The following is a 9249-nucleotide window of genomic DNA, read 5'->3' as shown; positions in this document are numbered from 1 at the left end:
ATGCAACAGAAATAGAAAATATTTTTGATGACTGATAAAGCTTATTTTGCTTCAGGATTTTATTTCATAATGACTTGCTTTATTTTCATTAGTAATTTTGCATGGGTGCTGGTTTGATAGCCCTGAAAAATAAAGCCCCCTGTAAAATAGATTTTACAACAGCAGAAACCCAAATTCACCAGTCTTGTTCTGTCATGTCTCAAGCCTGTTAAAGAGGAGACCTCTGTGGAGGTGAGAAGAAATTTTTGTTCTCATGCTTATTTAATCCTAGGAATCTCTGCTGAAATTGCCTTCAATTTGCCAGTTATAGCAGTTCATCTATATCACACGAACGTGCCTGCTGAGAACGGAAATCAAACTTCCAACTCATTTCATGGAGGCCAACAAATAGTTGCCAGAAAAATACAACAGCAGAGACTGGATTCGATTACTATCTGAACTAGAAAACAGAAGGTGAAAATTACAAAACCCATTACTGATTCCATGAATCCTCTCCAAAGGAGCTGTTAAAGTCTAGTGTACACAAAGATATAGGGAGATGGCAGTCCTGGAATGCAGACCATGATTGCAAGAAAAAAAGAAAAAAAAAATTGCTTTGCTTTCAGTATAAAGGGACAAGTAAAGGTATGAGCTCATATAATTTGATTAACTGTGTTTTGGCAGGCAGCTCATTGCAGGACAGCAAAGATTTAAAGTTTTTTCAAAACAAGTTTTCGGAGTAAAGGTATTAGGTGATGAAAACTTAGTAGTGACAGTAAATGGTTTCCTTATCATTGTTAGATAACTGAGTATCTTATGTTATAATTGCATATATTAATACAAAATTCAGGGAAGATGATATCCTTCCCCAAAGTTACTCATGTGACCTGTTCTTGTATTTATAGTGGAGGCAAAAATTGCTGTGGCCCAGTATTGCTTTCTGAAGATAGCTCTGTAAGACTGAGACCTGACATTATCATCTAAATGATTCAGTAAAACTAAATGTTTTGGATGGAATTTAGATACTTTTAGTGTATCCAATTCTACACTGTGGGAAAAGAAAGGATATTTTGAACAAGACATGGCCTATGCTCAAATAAATGACTTGTGCAGTTTGACATATGGAGCCTGGAATACAAAGTCCTGCAATTTGTATTTTGATAAGTAACAAACCAAAAGTCTGTAAATTGAGCAGCAAATAGCAATGCAAACAACCTCAAGTCAGTGTTGGGAGTTAAAGAAATAGTATGTTGCATACAATTCTGGGATTGCTGCTGTTTTTGATCTGTTAGTTTTGGGAAATTGAATGAAACTGATGAAAATAAGACAACAGGAGAATTATGGAAAGGTCTGAAGCAATCTTTGGATATTGGCAACTGCTTGTTATAGACCATTTTTGAAACATGGCTAAAGCAGCCCTAACACATCAATTGCTGGCAGCAGCAGTAGTCCTTTAATAGCAGCAGGAGGAAGCCATTGAGGCAGAAAGGCATCTTTGCCTCAAGAAATTTTGCTTAGATTTTACTGAGCCGCAGTTGCCTTTCAGTATTGTTTTTTGTATTTGTAACAACATGATGCAAAAGGTTAGAAAAGATTAGAAGTGCCCCCCCCCCCCCCAAGTTCTCAGGACTAGAAATGAGGAAAACTAGGCTGAGATAAGATGGTTCTGCACCCATGCAGTATTTCAGTAATAACTTTCAGCTGCTAGCAGGTATCTGAACACCCCCTGAGCAATCCACTTTGAAGATGTTTGGTGATATGCTTTGAGTAATCCTGTCCACATAAGAGAACATGTTGCAAAGAAGTAAACAAGAAATTGCGTATAAAATGGTATGACAGTGTAGCTTACTGCAAAATCAAGCACTCAAAGACTGATGGCCAATGTAATTACCACTATTCTTAGGGGGTTTTGCCCTTAAGTTTATCATGTGGTTATATAATTTGTTTCTGCAAGATGGTTCACTTACTCCCTGCACAAGAGTAATGTAAATTCTATTATTTAAAACTTTCTATTAGAAAAATTATTTTGGAACGTTTTTATTTCAGATTGACTGATTCCATTTTTTTCCTAAAAATATTCAAACCCAACTGTTTTTGAGACTGAAGCTAAAGATTTTTTCTCTCCCCCCCGCCCTCTTTTTTGCCCTTGAAAGCTTTAGTATTCTAGAGGGAAGCTGGAATGTGAAGGATGCCACTGTAGCAATTCACTCTAATTTACTTGTTTTACAACTTAAATCTTCTATATGCTTGGAGACTGGAGCTTTTGAGATCATTTGTGCTGGGAGAGGTTTTCCTTGTAGTTCTTCCTTGGTCTTGTTTCAGTGATACCCGTTTAGCTGAGGTATGCATAAAGTGTGGGAGATGGTAATGCTGTGGGAGAGGGAGGGAAGACACGCTGAGAGGAGACAGGGTTTTGGGAAAAAGGATCCGCAAACTGGTGAGGATGGGAGTGTTGTGGAGAAAGTGAGCTTGGCAAAGACGCGAGTGCAGGGAAGCTGGAAGATGTGCATGTGGTAGGAATGGGGAGCGAATATTGCTGCTGGATAGTCTGAATTCCTGACTGTGGGAAGAGGTGAACATTTCCCTGCATTTTGGGACCTAACCTCATTGCCAGCCTGGCCCTCAGCTGAGCTGCAGGACTCTGCTGCAGTGTCATTACACTTCTGAGCTGTGCTGTGGAACGTGAGGTGCACCTGAAGCTCTCCATGATCGGAAGATTTGGAAGCCTTTCCCGTTTGAAGAAAGCCGGCTAGCTCTGGTCTGGATGTTGAGGAAGTACTAATGCAAAGCACTAGTTAGTTAATTCAGAGGAAAGCATTCAAAACGGTGCCGTGATTGCTAATTAGTTTGGCTTTCTCAGTTGACTTTACCTTGGTCCTTAAGAAACTATACAAACTTAACAAGTGCAAAGTTAGACAAACATACAAAATCGTGAGTGGTCATAATTAAGGTTATCTGGACAGCCTTAAATGCCGTTCCTTTGTCTCCTTACAAAAGCTCGTGCTATTTTTCCATAGGATCCTTATGTCAGCTAGTTTGCAGAACAGAATGAACAGCTACGTTAGATACTTTCTTCTGCTGGGTCACAGTGTGTCCTGTTCCGTATTTATTGCACTCTGTTCAAGCCCTGCTTTACAGAGTGAGTGAGTAATGTCGGTTCTCTGTGTATCGCAGCAGTCAGAGTGTTTTATGAATGTTCTAATACATTTTCCAACACTCCTAAGAGACAGAAAAGTATTTTCCCCTCTTTGAAGTGTGTACGAATTTTAAGTGCTCAGTGTGAGACCCCAGGACCTCATGTTTTGGAGTATTCAGTAGTATGTAAAATGCTCTGTATTTTCAAGTGTTTCCTTGGCTTCAGTTACTGCTGTGCATATTCAGCATTTCTGCCAATCAAGATTTATGGGGTATCAAGTCAGCCACCCAGAAACGGAGGAACATGCATTACAAACTTTGCAGCTTTTGTAATGAATGAGGCAAGGACTCTACAAGTCACTAACTTCCTCTGCTCCGCTAGTTTTAAAAGAAGCTTTTTCTTGAACGCTAATAAGGCGTAAGTCCTCTGGGGGAGGGGGATGAGTTTAGGAAAATATATGATCAAGAAACTAAAGATTGTATGTATGCTACATATATATGGAAAAAGGAATTTATATTGCACAGAGCTATAGTTCCAGCACTTATCTTACAAATGTCTGACTTTGCATCCCTAATAATAATCTTTTAATACAGATATGATTTTGTGTTTGCATAATAGTACAGCTAAATTTGATTTAATTCCAAGTCATGCAGGGAAGTGAGAAGATTGATGCCCAGAAAGTTTTTGTGATAGAATTTTACTGAAGAATGAATGTTACGTAACATTTCAAACACACTGAGATCCTTCAAGATGAAGTGTGTGATATAAATGTAAAATATTTGCAAACTGTAATTTAGCAACAGTTTTAAAATCACAGTCAGTATTCCAACCTCTTACTTGTGGTGGGTGAGATCCTTTGTCAACTGAGAGCTAAGGGCAGTGAATATGAGATTCATTAAGTGATTATACAGGAACATCAATTTCAAATTAATTTCAATAGTTGTCTTAGACATTAGCAACCGAATTGGGAGACCAAAGACAAACAGTAATGCAGCCTAATACTTTTAATAAATGAAGGCGTTTGAAGTGATTTGCATAAATCTGCTGATAAGCCCTCATTTAATGGGTTTCCAAGTCCTCCCTCCCCTTCCGTCTCTCTCGCTCCCCCCCTTTGCGTGTTTCCAGGACGTGGCCGTGTTCCTCATCTCCCGAGCTCTTTCCTTATGTCGTGCTTTTCTCAAATCCTTCCTACTGGCTTCATAATAAACGATCTGACTTTCTGGAATTTATTAGCGTGAGCTGAAACATTTTAGTGCTTCTGAATATGCAACGCTGCAAGGCATGGCCTAAAAATGGAGCCACAATTGACAAGGCCTCCAGGAAAATAAATGGTGGAGAATAAAAAAAACAGATTAGGGTATTGGGGGATGCTTGCCTGCAGGCAGGGCAGGGAGATGAAAAACAGCACATCAGCAAGTGAATGGGTCACAGGTAATGGATAATGACCAGTGCTTTTCATCTCTCCTCCAGCATCTCAAGGCTCTTAATGAAATGCACTGGTCTTGCTTTGCCTTGCACTGCCATGAGGCACCCCGGCACCAGTCACCTTGCCAGGACACCAAGCTTTGGACTCCAGCCACTGTCTGACCGCACGTCCTGCCATGAGCGAAATAAAAGCCCTTCCTTTCCAAGGGAGCTGGTGGTCTGCGAGATCTAAAAGGCCGAATCAGGCAGAGGAGGAGCTGTTGAAGGCTCATTTTCTTCTTCTGCAGTATTGTTCTGCAGTGTCCAGATAGGATGCACCGGGTCTATATGATACGAGTGCCCAGCATCTATTAAGAGTAAGAAGGTGAATTACTTGTTGTAGGCCCAAGCTGGAAGTTCTGCAGTACTGACAAGCTGACCGTGTTGTTCGATGGAAAAGTGCTTTTCAGGCCTGAATCTTGAAACCCAACTGGTGCCACCACGTCTCCCTAGGGGAAAGCACTGGGGTGGCTGGGCAGTACCAACAAATCCAGCAAACAAGGCCAAGGTGTAATGACTCCATTTGTGCTCAGCTCAGCACCACTTTCTTACATTAAAGAGTACAGCTTCCAGTCAGAAATATGCATAGAGGCACAAGTACCTAAGCTCTAGAAGAAGAGATTCAGTGAATCTTACTGTAAATAAGTGTTAGCGTCCCACCTCCCTTCCCAAGGTGCTGGCTGTACCACATGAGCATCTTACCATCCACAGGAGGTGAACGTTGCCTGAATGAAGCTTACACTGGAGGCACTGAAACCCAAATACGTGTTGTTTTGGCTGGCAGTTTGTACTGGAGGAAAATACGAGCAGGAAAGTAGGGCACGCAGGTGACTGTGGCAGCAAGAGTCCCTGGAGTTCATTTCTTGCAGCTGTCAGGTAAAAAATCTTTTGCCTGAAGGATGCAAGAGGAAAGGATGAAACCCCTTCTAAGTAGAAAGCAGCATTTGAGAGGGTATGCCAGCATACTTATTACATGGCACAGAGCTGTAATGTAACCAGTAGCATAGATGGATCCATAGTACCTCGGTGGCTTTTCTAGGGTTTTCTATTAAATGGCTAGCAGTGGCCTCCCTATTAATTTTTTTTTCTAGGGTATACTAGAAATGCAGCGGGTGCAATGCGAAGCAATCCTGCCAGGCTCCATGCCATTCACATTAGAGACTGCCTATTCCCTTGTGCAGGTGGCTGCCTGAACCACCAAGCAAATCTAGCATGGGATAAACCTTTGAGGTAAGGTTAACAGTTAAAAGAGTAATAATAAAGCCAATGGATAGAGATTTGATTGCAGCTTGATGGAGCTGCAGAACCTTTATGACTCATCTTAAACAGAATATATACACTGCCGTTAAAAATAGGCTCTTGTGGTTGCAATGACATATTTAGAAATTGCTATTCTTTTTAAAAATAACTTTGATGTTATACAGCTATTTGGGGCTTGCAGGTTACAGTGTTTATTGAGGAAATACATTTTTAAGCAGTTGCTTTCTATCACACCAGGTGTGCACGGTGCTTTTACAAACACAGTATGGCCCACCTGCCCTGAGACTCTCAGTGAGACAGAAACAACAACAATATATGGTAGCAGAGAGGATGGAGTGGGTTGTGACAGTCATTGGTAAAACAGCATGAAAAATGAATGTTCAGGAGGGAGTCAGAAGAAAAGGAAGACGAGGCTCCTGAGTGGAGTGGTTAGCATGAAACAAGGGACATTCTGGTTCAGCTTCAGGGGATAAAATGCACTGGATGCAGCTTGCAAATGCTGATGCAAAACAAGCTCTCCCCCTTGCTTGAAGAACACCATAACCCAATGGTTTACAGCTCAGGGTATGCAAGGGGCACTGTAAGCGATTCATGCAGAGCTATTGCTTATTATCGTCCTTCCAGTTTTTCCCTGTGATAATTTTGACAATATCAGCATAGCAGACTGTGAGATACTTGCTGTTGGTCCAATACGGAAGAGCTCAGAGAACCGTTGCCCAGGCTGACATGGGAACTGAGTTCTCCCTAGGAAGGGTGCTCAGTCTCCGAGCACGTCTCCTGCTGCTCCCCGGTTAGAGAGGAGGCTGCAGATGGAAAGCCTTCAGAGAAGATTGTATAAATCTAGCAGAAACCTGCATTACACTGAAGGGCAAAAAGAACCAGTTCAACTTGTCTCCTCTATAAGATAGTCAAGTCATGGTCTCGATTTTTTTTATGGCAAAGAAAGTATTCCCAGAAGGAGCTGGCTTTAGCCTAGCAGGAAAGGTATTATCAGACTGAATAGTTAGAAGCTGAAGTCAGATAAATTCAGACTGTACATTTTTACAGCAAGTTCGGTGTTAATCCATTGGAACGTTTACCCCTGAGATGTAAAGGTCTGTCCACTGTGTTGGTGGTAAATCAAGACAGGAGTCCTTCTTGATGGTTGGTAATGGCTGAGCCAGACGATGTACAGGTGACACAGGGATGGCAGCATGGAGCTATGGCTGCGTTAAAGAGGGTAAATGTATATGAGCATTTCAGTCCTGTCTCATATACTTTTGCTGTGCTCCCTCTGCTCAGCGCTGCAGTGATTCTTACTGTGTGTTAATGATATGAGTTTCTTTTGCAACCAACTGTAACGTCTTCCATGACAGAAGACACCAAATCTGCCTACCAGGTCCTTATCTCCTCCTACTTTAACTTCATGGGTCTCAAAAGATATATCTCAGTTTCACATTCACGTGGGATCAGAATTGGAATATGGAGTAAGAGAGGTCTGCAGTCATGGGCCTGAGGAAGCTGTGTGTGCTGCAGATGGGATTTAAATGCAACATTTTAACTAGATTCAAATTCCTTAGAAACCTCCAAAAATATTGAGCAACCTGTACAAATTCCCCTATGTTTGATGCTTCCAAGGGGCATTGATTGGAGTCCAGTGGTTGGAGCCCATCCTGTTGGAAACTGTGTATTGGGAGCCTCAGCTGTATAAATAGGTAACAGAGAAATGGATTTTCCTCTACGCAGTCACATTGGCAAGACTTACTCTTCTACTTTGGTGAAGTAAGTGGAAGAGTCTAATACTGGTCTCACTGGAGCTGCTTCCACAAAGGCTTTTGAAAACAGGAGAAAGGGGCACAGAAGAACCACAGAACTGATTCAGAAGAAAATTCGCTGTAGCAAAAAATGTAAGTGTTCAATCTATTCAGTGCATCAAAATGATAGCTTAGAGGTAACTGTTACAATACAAAAATACTTTAATGCAACAAAATTTTCGTTGCACAAGAACAGTTGTTAACAGGTCAAATCAGAGGCTCCTCAGTAGTGTCATGTCTTGCACACGTAGTCTCTGCACAATTCCTAAGAAACAGTGTGAGTGCAAGGTATTTTTTTTTTTTGTGGTACTTTCCAAGCATGTTCTTCCAGCTTCCAGCAACATGCAGTTCAGGGATTTCTTGAAGCAGAGGCAGTAAGACATAAATTTTTAACAGCAAGGGTAATTAATCATAGGAACAAATGCAGGGAAATGATGAGACCAGATGCCTATCCAGAAAATGTGTTTTAAACTAAACAGAAATTACACTTTACTCAAACAGAAGGTCTTGGGCTCAGGACAGAGCAGAATTTAACCCTGCGTTGTCCACAGGAAGTCAAACAAAATGGTTTAATGGTCTCAGCTACCTTGAAAACAATCAAATCATGGACAGTTTTTATCTCTGATATATTTTTCCTTCCACTTCATCTAAATCTATTTGGATGAAGCTATATCCATATAGCTCATCCTGTCTCTGACAGATGCCTAGGGAAGATGTAAGAATAGGGCACAAATACACTGATTTTTCTCCAGAAAATTCCCCAGCTTCAAAAAATCTGAGACTGAGGTAATTCCTAAACTGGGGAAAATATTTTTAAATGGTCCTTAACAGATGCTTGTGCAACAAACATGTCATGTAGCTTTTGGAAATTCTGTACACTTTTGGCCTCTATGGATCCTCTGATGAAGAAAGGCACGGTATAACTCAGTGCTGGCCAAAAGAAATACCCTTTTGTTTGATTGGTTTGGAGCCCAGGAACAATTTCTCTCTTTTAAATCCCATGACAGAGCATAAACCTATGGAAAACAGCAAGATGGAGAGAGAGGCAAAGTGACAGGCATCACTCTTGCAGCTGACATAGGTGCCAGGAGAACCATGGCTGGTCCCGAGGAGGAGCGATGTAGCACAGAGAGGAGAGGAGAGGCTGGATCTCGTCCGCAGGCGTCGGCAGGGGCGAATGCTGAGGGGGGAGAAGCGCCTCTTAGCATGAATGCTTCCCCTGCAACACACTAGTATTGGCCGAAGCGTAGAAGCAGCTGTCCCATCGGGGTGGGCAAATGGTGCAGAGAAGCTCTTTTGCCTTTATGGGAGGATCCCTGTCTCCACGCCGCAAGCTGCCGACTTTTCCAGTTGCGACATGCGACAAGCCCTGACCATCTAAGGCACTTCAGCATCAACTCCGTAGCGAGCCCTGCTAATCGTCATCACTGATTGCTCTTAGTGAGACTTCAAGTGATTGGAGAAACTGCCCGACATTCAGGAAAGGCAGGCTGAGCCTCTTCCACCTGTTGATGGAAAATCTTGTAAACAAATACATGTGTAGCTTGGGAAGGGACGGGGTAAGTCAAATACTGCATTAGTGTCTTTGGAAAAACATATGAGGAAAGAAAAATGTGA

The sequence above is a fragment of the Rhea pennata genome, chromosome 2 (genome assembly GCF_028389875.1).
Source record: "Rhea pennata isolate bPtePen1 chromosome 2, bPtePen1.pri, whole genome shotgun sequence".
NCBI lineage: Eukaryota > Metazoa > Chordata > Aves > Rheiformes > Rheidae > Rhea > Rhea pennata.
The sequence above is the reverse complement of the archived record's forward strand: the minus strand, read 5'-3'. Positions refer to the sequence as shown.